The sequence below is a fragment of the Nerophis lumbriciformis genome, linkage group LG10 (genome assembly GCF_033978685.3).
Source record: "Nerophis lumbriciformis linkage group LG10, RoL_Nlum_v2.1, whole genome shotgun sequence".
NCBI classification, from domain to species: Eukaryota; Metazoa; Chordata; class Actinopteri; order Syngnathiformes; family Syngnathidae; genus Nerophis; species Nerophis lumbriciformis.
Genome location: NC_084557.2, coordinates 39,540,692 through 39,555,691, shown reverse-complemented (window position 1 = coordinate 39,555,691; position 15,000 = coordinate 39,540,692). Strand labels below are relative to the sequence as shown.

The following is a 15,000-nucleotide window of genomic DNA, read 5'->3' as shown; positions in this document are numbered from 1 at the left end:
TTCTTTCCCATTCTTGTTTTATGTAGAGCTTCAGTCGTTCAACAGTCCGGGGTCTCCGCTGTCGTATTTTACGCTTCATAATGCGCCACACATTTTCGATGGGAGACAGGTCTGGACTACAGGCGGACCAGGAAAGTACCCGCACTCTTTTTTTTACGAAGCCACGCTGTTGTAACACGTGCTGAATGTGGCTTGGCATTGTCTTGCTGAAATAAGCAGGGGCGTCCATGAAAAAGACGGCGCTTAGATGGCAGCATATGTTGTTCCAAAACCTGTATGTACCTTTCAGCATTAATGGTGCCTTCACAGATGTGTAAGTTACCCATGCCTTGGGCACTAATGCACCCCCATACCATCACAGATGCTGGCTTTTGAACTTTGCGTCAAAAACAGTCTGGATGGTTCGCTTCCCCTTTGGTCCGGATGACACGATGTCGAATATTTCCAAAAACAATTTGAAATGTGGACTCGTCAGACCACAGAACACTTTTCTACTTTGCATCAGTCCATCTTAGATGATCTCGGGCCCAGAGAAGCTGGCGGCGTTTCTGGATGTTGTTGATAAATGGCTTTCGCTTTGCATAGTACAGCTTTAACTTGCACTTACAGATGTAGCGACGAACTGTATTTAGTGACAGTGGTTTTCTGAAGTGTTCCTGAGCCCACCCATGTGGTGATATCCTTTAGAGATTGATGTCGGTTTTTGATACAGTGCCGTCTGAGGGATCGAAGGTCACGGTCATTCAATGTTGGTTTACGGCCATGCCGCTTACGTGAAGTGATTTCTCCAGATTCTCTGAACCTTTTGATGATATTATGGACCGTAGATTTGAAATCCCTAAATTTCTTGCAATTGCACTTTGAGAAACGTTGTTCTTAAACTGTTTGACTATTTGCTCACGCAGTTGTGGACAAAGGGGTGTACCTCGCCCCATCCTTTCTTGTGAAAGACTGAGCATTTTTTGGGAAGCTGTTTTTATATTCAATCATGGTACCCACCTGTTCACAATTAGCCTGCACACCTGTGGGATGTTCCAAATAAGTGTTTGATGAGCATTCCTCAACTTTGTCAGTATTTATTGCCACCTTTCCCAACTTCTTTGTCACGTGTTGCTGGCATCAAATTCTAAAGTTAATGATTATTTGCAAAAAAAAAAAATGTTTATCAGTTTGAACATCAAATATGTTGTCTTTGTAGCATATTCAACTGAATATGGGTTGAAAATGATTTGCAAATCATTGTATTCTGTTTATATTTACATCTAACACAATTTCCCAACTCATATGGAAACGGGGTTTGTACATTTAAATAAGTCAGTACACTTCTCGTAGCTTTGAGTCTCAAAATGAAGCTAGTGAAAACTAGTTTAAACACTAGGACTGTTTAAAAACGTGGCAAATCAGCATTCTTTAGCACACAGATGCACCAGAAAAGCGTATGCAACTCAAAAGTTCCTATTAGTGACGCACGATAATGAACATTTTAAGAGATACCGACAACTAATACTTTCCAGACCTTTAAAACTGATAACCGATATTTACGTACCGTATTTTCCGCACTATAAGGCGCACCTAAAAACCACAAATTTTCTCAAAAGCTGACAGTGCGCCTTATAACCCGGTGCGCTTTATATATGGATTAATATTAAGATTCATTTTCATAAAGTTTAGGTCTCGCAACTACGGTAAACAGCTGCCATCTTTTTTCCCCGTAGAAGAGGAAGTGCTTCTTCTTCTACGCAAGCAACCGCCAAGGTAAGCACCCGCCCCCATAGAACAGGAAGCGCTTCTTCTTCTACTGTAAGCAACCACCCGCCCGCGTAGAAGAAGAAGAAGCGCGCGGATATTATCGTACGTTTCATTTCCTTTGTGTGTTTACATCTGTAAAGACCACAAAATGGCTCCTACTAAGCGACAGGGATCCGGTTCATGAAAAGACGCAATCTCTCCATCCGCACACGGACTACTATTTCACAGCAACTGCCTAAAGACTTTCAAGAAAAGCTGGCTACTTTCCGTGCATATTGTAAAAACAAGATAGCTGAAAAAAAGATCCGGCCAGAGAACATTATCAACATGGACGAGGTTCCACTGACTTTTGATATTCCTGTGAACCGCACTGTGGATACAACGGGAGCACGTACGGTGAATATTCGCACCACAGGGAATGAGAAGTCATCCTTCACTGTGGTTCTAGCTTGCCATGCTAATGGCCAGAAACTTCCACCCATGGTGATATTCAAAAGGAAGACCTTGCCAAAAGAGACCTTTCCAGCCGGCGTCATCATAAAAGCTAACTCGAAGGGATGGATGAAGAAAAGATGAGCGAGTGGTTAAGGTAAGTTTACGCGAAGAGGCCGGGTGGCTTTTTTCACGCAGCTCCGTCCATGTTGATATACGACTCCGTGCGCGCCCACATCACGCTGGTTTTTAATATATTATTAAAGTTTGACTGACCTATCTGACTGTTTTTTTGACATTCCTTTAGCGCAGTTAGATGCGGCTTATAACACGTCTTATAGGTGGACAAAGTTTTGAAATATGCCGTTCATTGAAGGCGCGGCTTATAACCCAGGGCGCCTTATGGTGCGGAAAATACGGTATATATTTTGCACATGATTTTTTGTATTTAACAGTTCACGCTTATGCCCAAAATGTATACGCTCTACCAAAAAATACAGTATATAAATCTATTGTAGGGAATAGGATCATGTTAATTGATATTTTTTTCTCTATTAACTATAATTTAAGTACAAATATATTTCCCACTATAATTCTGACCCATGCAAACAATTAAAATTGATGTGTAAAGCAAAACGAAGTTGGAATTCATTGATATTTCAACTTTTCAGTGATTTCATTGATAGACAACAAGCAACTCAAACATTCTGAATATGGTTTCATAAAATTCAATCAATAAGATTAACACTGAAAAAAGTGGAGTCACATCTCTTGTTCCATCCATTTTCTACCGTTTGTGCCTCTCGGGGTCACGGGGGAGCTGGAGCTTATGCCAGCTGTACTCATTGACTGACAGAAATAAAATTATTAAAATTATATTTTTCCAAGACAGTAGTAAAATAGTAAAATAATACAATAAGTACATGCCCCTTAAAAAGGCAACATTCAGTCATAAAACAAAGAAACCACGGTTCCAATAGTCAGAGTGATAGCAAAGTCATATTTTAAAGTCATATTTCAAAATCATACTTGCCATTATTGGTCGACAATTACCGATTGGGATCTGAGCCAAGGATGTCGTTGTGGCTTGTGCAGCCCTTTGAGACACTTGTGGTTAAGGGCTATATAAATAAACTTTGATTGATTGATTACCAGCTGCCGATATTATTTTGCATGATAGTTCCCATCATGCCTCTTCCTTTCCTAGCGACGATAGGGACCATATTAGTTCCTGATAGAACTGTATTCACCCCGGTAGTTTTTGGTGGAAACACATTTAAAGTAAATGGTATATGGATTTTACTTGAGTAGCGCTTTTCTACCAAGGTACTCAAAGCTCTTTGACACTATTACCACATTTACCGACTGATGACGCAGCATCATGAACAACTGGGGATTCAGTATCTTGCTCAAGGATAATTCGACATGGGGGACTGATTGCAAAAATTGCACAATATAAAAATAATGTATGCATTCAACTTCGCAGATGGAATTTTGGTTTGTAATATATGAGATTTGTCAGGTAATATGTCAGGAAAACTGCCCAATCAAGTTCTGACTGTATGCATGCGTTCAATACTGTACAGCCTTTGGTCCCATGACAAAAATACCAGTTCAAACGCTACGCCAACCACACTAAAGTGAGCACTAAGTACCTTTTTACATTTCTGGCCCGCACCAGAGTACTGAACCACAAGTATAAACGCAGCCTAAAAAGGGAAGTGCATGGCTAAAATGGACGTTAAGCGACCAAAACATTCAGCAGCGTAAAAGCAGAGTTCTCAATAATACACCAACTCTCATTCTGTGTTGGTCGAATGCTACTTTACTGCATCCAAAAATAGTCGTGCGTGGATGTAACCACCAAGTTTCATTTCAGAGCGGAGTAACCAACTACTAAAAAAAAATAAACAGATGCATGGAAATGACTGTCTTGAGCTCCAATAACAACGTATGATCTTTCCTTCTGTTTTTAGGACTGTTTTCGCACAATCCAGAGCCTCCTCTTGCCCTGAATGCAGAGCCTATGATGAAGGTACGCTTGCCTTGCCAGGGACCAGCAGAAAACATTTATCACCACTCTCCTTGGCGAAGATAAGGTGTCTCTATTTATTCAGAGTGGAGGAAATAAAATTTGAATGAAGCATTGTGGCGGCAACCGGAGGGCGACGAGGTAGCTTGTGTGTGTCCGTGTGAGCAGATGGCCTCTGTTGGAAAAGCATCCCTGGCTCAGTCAGGACCCCCTCGTCCCCAGATAGCACTAGCAGCAGTCTTTCCTGCTTCCACAAACCCCCAACTGAGTTAATCCATCCCTCAGAGAGGTTGTTTGTATAATGTTATTTAAAAAGGAAATAATCCGCAGTAGAGGGGGAGGCATGTTGCGTACAGTAGGCCTATGCTGAATGGATGGATGATGTCTCGGGTGCGAATAAAGGGGACGATTTAGCCAGACAACGGAGGACTGTTGATGGCTGCCGAGATGCACGCCGACAGAACCGCGCAGGAAACTGTGCTGTTTGTGAATAGTGCCTGTGTCTGCTTTATCTCCGCAACAGACCAGCAGCAAAAGGATGGCGGGGGGTGAAAGAGGAAAAAACAAACAACGCTAACTGTTGATGTGCTGTCCAAAAGTGACAACACAAAAAGACCGCAAGAGCATTTTTCCACTTACAAGAATTGTCTTACAGAGAGCAAACCAGACAGATGCTGGTGGAGAAATTGCAGTGCAAATAGGGGAGGGCTTGTTTCCTTCTCCAAACACTCCATTGAGGAGGTACAAGTTTGCACATGTAACAACTACGGCCACGCCACTACACCCTTGTACCTTTAGAAGTACCCTTGACACTTTTTGACCCTCTTTTGCACGGCAAACACGTAAAGTTCCCCACATCCTAGTCCTAAAAGTAGAGCCGGAATTTACGGACATGTGATTTTTACGCAGGACCCAGCAAAGCTGGAGTGCTTTGAAAATGAGCTGCTTTGTCAGAAAGAGCTACCCAACGCTACTACGCATACGCATCAACGCTTAAGTTTTCCTCAAAACAAATCAAAATCTAAATTAACTACTTTGTGTAGATTTTCTGTATATTTTCCTCCTGTAGACTTAGTCACCCGCGCTACAAGTAATTATTTTAAATTATATTACTTTCATTTAACCTTCTGATCATTAAGTATGTAGACTAGGGATGTCCCGATCCAGGTTTTTGCACTTCCGATCCGATACCGATATTGTTTTTGCACTTCCGATCCGATACCAATACTGACGATACCGATACTGACCGATACTGGCCTATCCGAGCATGTATTAAAGTTTAAAGCTATTTAGCCTACTTAGTTGTCAGAATCATGTTGAAAAGGGTTTTAGTACTCTTGATAACAACTAGCCAGCTGAATTAGGGGAGTTTGAATAATACACAATGGTTGGTAACAAGAAACTGACCTGTTTATTCAAGGATAAACACAAAATAGACAAAATTATACATGACAAACAGAAATGGCATCATTGAAACTAGGGCTGGGCGATATGGCCTTTTTTTAATATTGCGATATTTTAAGGCCATATTGCGATACACGATATATATCTCGATATTTTGCCTCAGCCTTGAATGAACACTTGATGCATATAATCACATCAGTATGATGATTCTATGTGTTTTGATTGATTGATTGAGACTTTTATTAGTAGGTTGCACAGTGAAGTACATATTTCGTACAATTGACCACTAAATGGTAACACCCGAATAAGTTTTTCAACTTGTTTAAGTCGGGGTCCACTTAAATTGATTCATGATACAAATATATACTATCAGATATATACTATCATCATAATACAGTCATCACACAAGATAATCACATTGATTTATTTACATTATTTATAATCCAGGGTGTGGAGGGGGGCGCCGGATGTAAGTGTCAAAAAGACAGCCAAAAGAGTTTGATATGAGAATAAATCTAAAGTTAAAATATAGGGTAGAAATGCACCCATTTGCAGGAAATGTAGTCTTGATTTTCAAAATTTTCTTTCAAGGCTTGCATGTCTACATTAAAACATTCTTCTTCATACTGTATTAATATATGCTACTTTTAAACTTTCATGCAGAGAAGGAACTAAAAAAATCACTAATTTTTTCATACGGTGTTGATGTGGAAATTTTTGCCTCGGCATTTTGATGGTGTGGACGTGTGGCACCGAATGGAGATAAGCGTCTCGACAGACGTTACAATATTCAAACAATGATGACGAAAACTGTTTTCTCTGTCATGTCTGTGTGTCGAAAATCGTTATGCGCTTATTTTTTTATTTGATTTTGTGCGTGGCATATAATTGCTATGCGCAGAGGACGTTTGAGCAGTGCGCAATTGCACAAGCGCGCACCTTAGAGAGAACGTTGGTCACACGGCTGCGCTAGCATCACAGCTAACGTTAGCCATGCTGCTACCTCTCTGCTGGGAGAGGGCGTATACGTATGTGACGTTCGACGTGACAGTATGTGACGTATGTAAGAAGGTGCGCTTGCTGTCTGTGAGAGGGAGACACAGGAAAGAGTGAGGAGAGCCTGTCGTGTAATGCCAGCAGCTAAAAGCAACTGCGTGAGAATCCACAGACCTGTGGATGTGTTGAAGGTGTGCTGGAAAATGCGGAACGGAAATTAGGGAGCAGCAGAAAAGTAGAATGTATTATTTAAATAGGTGCGTTGGAAAATACGGAGCGGAGTTTTTTTTTTAACTGGATCTGGATCGGCATTTTCCCATGCCTTCCCGATACGCAGTTTTTGGCAAATATGGGCGGCCGATCCGATCCAAATATCGGATCGGGACATCCCTAATGTAGACACTTAAAGCGTGCGGAAGTTCACAGTGACAACGTTTCCATGTACTAAATTAGTCTGATTTAGAGCTGAAATGATTCCTTGAGTAACTCGAGTAATTTGATTACAAAATATATTCGAATAATTTTCGCTGCCTCCAGGCGTCGTAATTTTTTTTTTTACCGCATTTTGCCTCGTTGAGTAGTCAAAGCTCACGTTTCGGCCTCTTGTCCACACGCAGATGCATACTTTTGTCTTTCAAAACGCAGACTTTTACAAACGCTGGCCAAAGTGTAGAGATCCAAAACTCTCCTCTCAGCGTATGCGTGCACACGGCACACACGGAGACTTGTGATGACGTCACGGTTGTACACTGTCATTTCCAAACTCAACAACACTGCTTTGCTGCCTTTAAACACACAATGACTTACTGTATTTTTGAACGTAAACATACAGCTATTTTCACTCAACATTAATAAAAAAGACACATCAAAATGGGCTTTACGACACTCCCGCCAGCGCTAATGACTGTCTGCTGTTTTGGATATGATCGCTGTCAAACCGCCACCTGATGGGACAACTTTGACTAGCAAGACTTTTTGCTCTGTGTCATAAGAAAGATGCAACATTAGCTCATGTTTTTAGTCCTTGTTTAACGACAAATCTTGAAGTTAACTTACGTGTCTTGCTTCCATGAGCCGGGCGTGATCGTGCTCGCGCGTAAAAAACGACCAAGCAACTAAGAAAAACAAAGTAGCGTCCTCTTTGTAGTGTGCACTGATGTTAAAGACAATATACACTTAATTACACATGTACCATATAACTATATTCATGATTAAATGCTTTATAATTCCATGAGAGTTTTGCAGCGGCACACGCATGTCCGTGTGCTTTATATAGACACTTAAACATGCAAAATGGTTTCCTTGACTCATTAGTGCGTGCTAATTTTAGAAATAATGTACACTTCACTGCACATGTAATACCTCGCCATGTTGCTGAACATTTCATAATTCTAACAGTGTTGGGTTTCAGCAGCACAGGTGTACATTCGCTCTTTAATAATGTTCCCAGGGCTCTGTGTGTACGTGCAGGGCAGGTTTTAAAGATAATGTATGTGTCATTGTACGTCTAAAGTATATCAAAATAAACACAATAGGAGGTGTAATGCCACCAAGTCAGCTATTGCTGTTTTTTTCAGGCTTCTGATTGGACAAAATGTGCATGACAGCAGGTGTATGTGTTTGTGTGTAGATATAGACAGTTTTGAAACTATACACTTGTGTGGATGGAGATTGTTTTAACCCCAAGTATGTGTTTTTGAAACTCTCCGTGTTCGTGTGGACATGGCCTTATAGGCACTACCTAATCCACTTTTTATGTTTGATATAATGAAAACTGTTCTTATTGTTTTACTTTTGATACTAAAGAATAGTTTTATTTGAACTTTCTCAGGGAATATTAATTTAGAACTAATTTTATATATATGTGTTTTCATCTCAAACATGTTATGATGGCAAAATGAACATTGATTACTATTTTGCAAGCAAATAATGCAATGAACTGTATTGCATTCTTAAAATGTAAAACTGTTGTCATTATTAAGTGGTTTGTCTTTTTATATTGTTGGCAAGTTGAAAACAGCTCAGCGGATTTGCGTGGAGAAACCACCATTTAAACGTCACCGTATAATAATCATCAAAAAAGCACGAGAGACAAGAACTTTGTTTAGGCGGTCACATCACACAGCACATAGGGCTGTGAGCGCACCTGTTTTTATTAGCACACACAAATTGGCACAATCAACCACGGACTCATTTCAGCTGTGCATGTCAGCCTTCAATAATGAAAACAGGCATTTAGGAAATAAAAGACCATTAGGCCGAACACAAAAATTGAGGGCACATCTTAACATGTATAATTAAACCTTAATTAAGCAAAAATATTGCTCCGGCCCGGCTGCACCAAATAATAATATAAATCCATTTAATAAAGTCAAAATACAAATAAGGCCACAAGAGAAGTATCCCACACTTCTCTTTTGTAAAGAAAATGTGTACAGCCGATATGTGAAGTGAAGTGAAGTGAATTACATTTATATAGCGCTTTTTCTCAAGTGACTCAAAGCGCTTTACATAGTGAAACCCAATATCTAAGTTACATTTAAACCAGTGTGGGTGGCACTGGGAGCAGGTGGGTAAAGCGTCTTGCCCAAGGACACAACGGCAGTGACAAGGATGGCAGAAGCGGGGATCGAACCAGCAACCCTCAAGTTGCTGGCACGGCCGCTCTACCAACCGAGCTATACCGCCCCATATGGGCATCTACATCAACAATATGATTTGCCTGTGAAGCTGGAGAGGACCAAAATATATATATATATATATATATATATATATATATATATATATATATATATATATTTTTTTTTTTTTAAATTTAAGCAAAAATAAGATTTTTTTCTGATTACTCGATTAATCGATCGGGATATTTGATATAACACTCGATTACTAAAATATTCGATAGCTGCAGCTCTAGTCTGATATTTCAAATATTTTGGCTTAAAAAACTTTCTACAATCCATGGAAACACTTTAATCTGATCGTGTTTGGCTTTTGAAAAAGTCGGACTAACACACCTAGATAACGCGATTGAAAAACCAGATGTCTCGAGTGGGTGTGTGCCGTCTTTCCCCGAGTTGCAGCCCCGCCGCTTTGCCGTGTACCTCTTGTTGGTATACTTGCTCGCCCCGGTATAAACTATTTGCTTGCCTAACAGAATTGCTATTGCGACATCCAGTGGACACATTTAGAGCAGCAGTTTCTTTAATTTAAAAATGCAGCTCAATTTTCCACTCAGCAAACTCCTCTCGCCGGCCGGATTGAACCTGTTCGCGGGCCTGGTCTGGCCTGTGGTCCGCATATTTGACATCCCTGATGTTACAGCATGAGAAAGTTCACACTGATGCAAATAATGTTTTCATACATTTTCCTTTTCATTACTGTTGTTTGAACAGGAATAGCAACTCGTAGCGTTTTTTTGGACAAAGCAGCTCAACACCAGCTTCCCAAAGTAAGATAATGTGACATTGTTAAAATTCTTGTTGGAGAGTGACATTGATTCAACACAACACGGAAGGGAAAAGTTCCCTTATGATGCAAAGGTGACCTTTTAATGATGTCAGGGCTGTGAAACTCATTCTACTTGAGAGCCACGTTATGGCTGCCTTCAGAGGGCCGCTTGTAACAATGAAAATATATGAATATAAATATATAGTTGACTCATGAGTCATGATGATAGTACTGTTACTACACAGGTGCCTATGCATTTGGTTATATTTTTGTACATATTGATGGATAACTTGCTTTGAAATCATAAGTCAAGATGTCAAGCAGATATTTAAGTGTTTATTTTTACAAAAAAAATGTAATACAGTATATATTTTCTGCATGATCAGATAATATTAAAGTTTAAAATATGTATAATTTCATGCAATAGATAATTTTGTTCTGTCAAAAGGGCAAGAACGAGTACATTTAGTCAGAAAGATGAAGTACTTTAATGACACATTATTTCCACATAAAATGATGTGGCGGGCCAGATCACACACCTGTGTTGTAAGTAATAAATATGTCTCCCATAAGCCTGTTTATGAGCACCAAACGTAAGAAAATGCTATGGTTTGCTCCACTTTCGAAATAAATTGTGCTCAAATGCTCACTTTTGAGGTTGTGGCTTTTCGTGACGTTATGAAAGAAAAACCTGACCCAGAAATCTGTCCCGCCCCTAGCTGGATGAGCCCGGCCTGCGTTTACACCTAGCACTTCACGGAGGACAACTTTTAAAAAAAAGAAAACTAATTAAAAGCTTTGCTAAATATCTTAATATAAAGCTCTGCCAAGTATGCTTTTAGTGAGAAAAGGCTGGCGGTCTGATTATTTTGTTTTTCTTCAGCAAATAGGCTAAGCTAGCATGATGTCGTGGGTCAAATGTGAGTGTATTGTTAGCATTGTAGCTCACATAGCTATGCAAGTGTGGCTAACATTTGTGTCCTCCTGTCCCACTCCTTAATTTGACGTTATTGTATGTGATATATGGCATATAACTGCAACTAACAACTATTTTTATCGTCGACTTGTCATTGATTATCTTAATGATTCGTCGACTAATCGGATTATGAAACATAATCTTATTCAATTCTAAGTAATACATTTCTAGGCATGTGCTAACAAAAGATGACTATTTCATTCAGAAAAATGTATTTATACTGTAAATGTGCTGCTCATTAAACTGTTACAATGCAAAAATAACTATAAATTGGGTGTCCATTTAAAAGCAAGGACAGGCCAAGAGCTGACAAAAACAAGGCATAATTTTTCATGAAAACAAAGGACAGTAAAAACAGCAGCAATAGGAACAAACACCAATGCTATCTAACGTCATCAAAAAGAAACAAGCATTTTGTGATGAGGTAAATTATTGATTATTGATTAACTCCTGGTATTTCCAGCAATCTAATAGACTTAATTAATTCTGAACATTTTAGCTATCTAATGGATTGTGTATTCATTATTTCATATCGGCGCCATGATGCCTAAGCCTGTGTGTGTGACTGACGTATGTTATTGCTTCACACCTGAAGTTCCTGACACATTTTTTTTTAAAGTATTTGAATTGATATAGACAAAGTTTAACAGACAGACTTTGGCTAAAATGATAGTTAAATCTATTTTTCACGCAACTTTGTCTCACACTTTACTAGTTGCCAATGTAACACGGCAACTATCTTACCGAGTTTGAGATCGCGTCCTCCAGCTGTCCGACATCATGCCTTTAAATGTTCCTGTATCACTCATTTACTGCCATAAAATGAGCAAGGTATTCTTGTCTTTAACAAGATTAAGCTGAAATGTTCTCACACGTTACATGTTTTCACCTGCGATTGTCGAAAAAACAGGAGTGATGACATCACAGACGACAAATTTTACTGTCTATATTTGTTGACAATTTTGAGGAATCGTTGCACCCCTAATGGCATCTTTTACATTGGGCAAAAAAAATGAATAAAGTACACAATACCGCTTTATGGAGACACTCTGTCAGAGCCAGACAGAACCTATTGGCATCATAACTCCAGACACAAACCAGCGTGTTCTCAGTAGGGATTACTAAAAGCACCTTTAAACTGTCTAAATCTCCGATTTTGAAACACACTTCCAATCTATTGGTGAAAGACAATATGTGGCAACAGTCCAACATTCTGTGTTGGTGTAGTTTATACCGAACAGTGTAAAAGTGCAAAGTGTGCAGCATCGAAGGCGCGTGAAAGGTGCTAAAGGTAAACTAAGTGAGGTACACAGTGCACATAGAGCAGTTAATGTAACTAATACATTTCCACCCCTATTTAAGACAGCTTGATGATGTTTCAAAAGTAGCAGTGTCATGTTTTCTAACATAAAACAAGCATCTTTCCCTGTTTTCAAGCCCTTTTACAAGGCGTGACGCATCTGGCATGCACACCACCTTTAAAAGGGCAAAGTTATGCCATCAACGCTAATGCTAATCTCACACCCACCTAAGAACCAGCGTCCTCTGCAGTGGACATTTATTTTTGTCAGAATTACACATTTCAGTGGGAAAATAACCCTGCTTTGCAGAACAAAATGTCCACTGCAGAGGACGCTGGTTCTCAGGTCCTGTGGCATTTGTGTTTGCAGTAAATAGTCAAGGGGTGTCCAAAGTGCAGCACAGGGGCCATTTGCAACTCGTGGATTGTTTTATTTTCGGACCTCTGCATACTCTAAAAAGGTTGAAAATATAGAAGTGGTAAGCATCTTTACAATGTTGACTAGTAAGTAGTAACAGCTATTATTATGTGTGTGTGCTATCACAATGAAAACATGCTACCAGAGTGTAAAACAAGGGATGTGGCATGTTTTATATGTTCAGTAAACACTGTTTCCTCACAATCATGATTGATATTCACACAACTGTCCAAAAAAGAGTGTGTTTCAGTATCTGACACCAATCAATATCCACTACACTATGTTCTCACCATCACAAACTGGAAATAAGCGATGCAACATCACGTTTCTTTAAATTTCTCATTACAACATGTCCAAATGAATAAGCAGAGTTTATCTAATCCTACCCCTTTTCTACTTCATAGCAATTACTGACATGTTTTTTCACTTCCTGTTCTCCATTTCTAAAACAATTAAATCAATGAGTAATAAATACAACAGCTCTCATAAATAAATAATTGAGAGTTATGATACACATATTGTGATGAATAATAGGTAAGGTCAGTAAGGTTCAAGTTGTTTACCAGGACTATTTTTCTTTGTAAACACTTTGAGTTTGAGCAGTTTCTTAAACTGGATCACATAATAGTTTGACTTATTTGCTTAATCCATTCCATAGTTGAATTCCACAAACTGATACGCTAAAGGTCTTAAATGTTGACGTGCATACAAAGGTTTCAAGTTAAATTTGTTGAGAAGAATTGTTGTACATTCGTGAGTAGCAGCCAGCAGGTTGTAGTTTGCTATGTGAATGATTTTAAGTTATGATTCACATAATGAGATCCCATAATTATATCCCATTTTCAGTAAGGTTTAAGTTGCTTATCAAGATTCTTCTTAGTTGTACTTTGTAAAACTCTGAGTACTTTGTTTGACTTATTTGCTTAATCCATTCCATAGTTGAATTCCACATACTGATATGCTAAATGTCGTAAGTGTTGTACCTGCATGCAAATGTTTTGAGTTTGTTTTTTCTCTAAGGTTATCTTTCTCCTTTTTTGTTAAGATTTCTTGTACATTCGTGGGTAGCAGGTTATATATTATTTGTGCATAATTTTCCCAGCAGACCAAAGACATTGATACATTGATTATACGTACCCGAATGCAGCTGGGACAAGCAGTAGAAAATGGATGGATGGATGGATGGACCTTTGAAACTGACTTCGAAAACAACGTGGCAAAAAAGTTTTATTTGTAAATTGAGACAAAGTTAATGTCTAACGTTGGATCCATGTTGTTGCTCGGGAAATGACCACATTACAATGGTCAAATTCACATCGTCAAAAAGCATGTCGTCCCAACGGTAAATTTAAATTGCTCAACATCATGACCTAATTCAACAAGTTCTCAATGTTTCAATGTCTTGTGTCTGCTGGGGTAAGTTATGATTGACATAATAAGATGAATAAAATCTAATTTTCAGTAAGGGTCAAGTTGCTTAAAGGGATTCTTCTTTGTAATTTGCAAACACTTTGAGCACTTTGTTTGAATTATTTGCCTAATCCTAGTTTAATTCCACATACTGATATGCTAAAGGACATAAATTGTATGTGTATACAAATGTTTGGGGTTAGATTTTCTCTAAGGTTATATTTCTCCTCTTTTGATGAGAAGAATTGTACATTATTTGGTAGCAGTTCAGCTTTGTGCATAATTTAATCTTTTTGCAAATTCACCAAATCATTGAATTTCAAAATGTTTGATTCATTAAATTAAAGGTTTGTATGTTCTCCATGTCCATCCATCCATTTCCTACCGCTTTTCCCTTTTGGGGTCGCGGGGATGTTCTCCATGTAACATACCAAATAAATTAAAACCATAAAATGCATTTGTACAATGATGGACATCACATGACACACATATGAAGAATGCAATGCTTGTGAAATGGCATTATCAATAAATGTGTGTTTGAGTGTGTTGAGCTAACAATGCTAGTGTTAGCCAAACTTCCGACGATATCGTCTGGCATGGATGCTAAAGTGCTAAAAGCAAATAAAACGTCTTGAATTTTCTCGAACTCACCTGTGAGAAAGGCAAGGGAACAGTCCAGGAACTAAAGAAGAAGCAAGTTCACATCCTCCTTTCCGAAAGGCACTATTCCGCTGCAAACTAGCTCCAACCAGGAAGGCGAGACGGTAGTAAAGCGCAGGGAAAAGATGAGGAGGGGGGGGGGAGTCTTCAACAATTTGAAAAATCTTCTTGGTCAA

At 39.0% G+C, this 15,000-nt stretch overlaps 1 protein-coding gene across 2 annotated transcripts in view; it reads right to left on the bottom strand.

Moving 5' to 3' along the window:
- plxnb2b (plexin b2b) overlaps positions 1 to 15,000 on the bottom strand; it is a 523,354-nt gene that overhangs the window by 507,873 nt on the left and 481 nt on the right. For both annotated transcript variants that reach the window (XM_061969610.2, XM_061969615.2), the window contains exon 1: positions 14,816 to 15,000. This exon is cut by the window's right edge and continues 481 nt beyond it. The gene's annotated coding sequence lies outside the window, so the exon portion shown is untranslated. The remainder of the gene's footprint in view (positions 1 to 14,815) is intronic.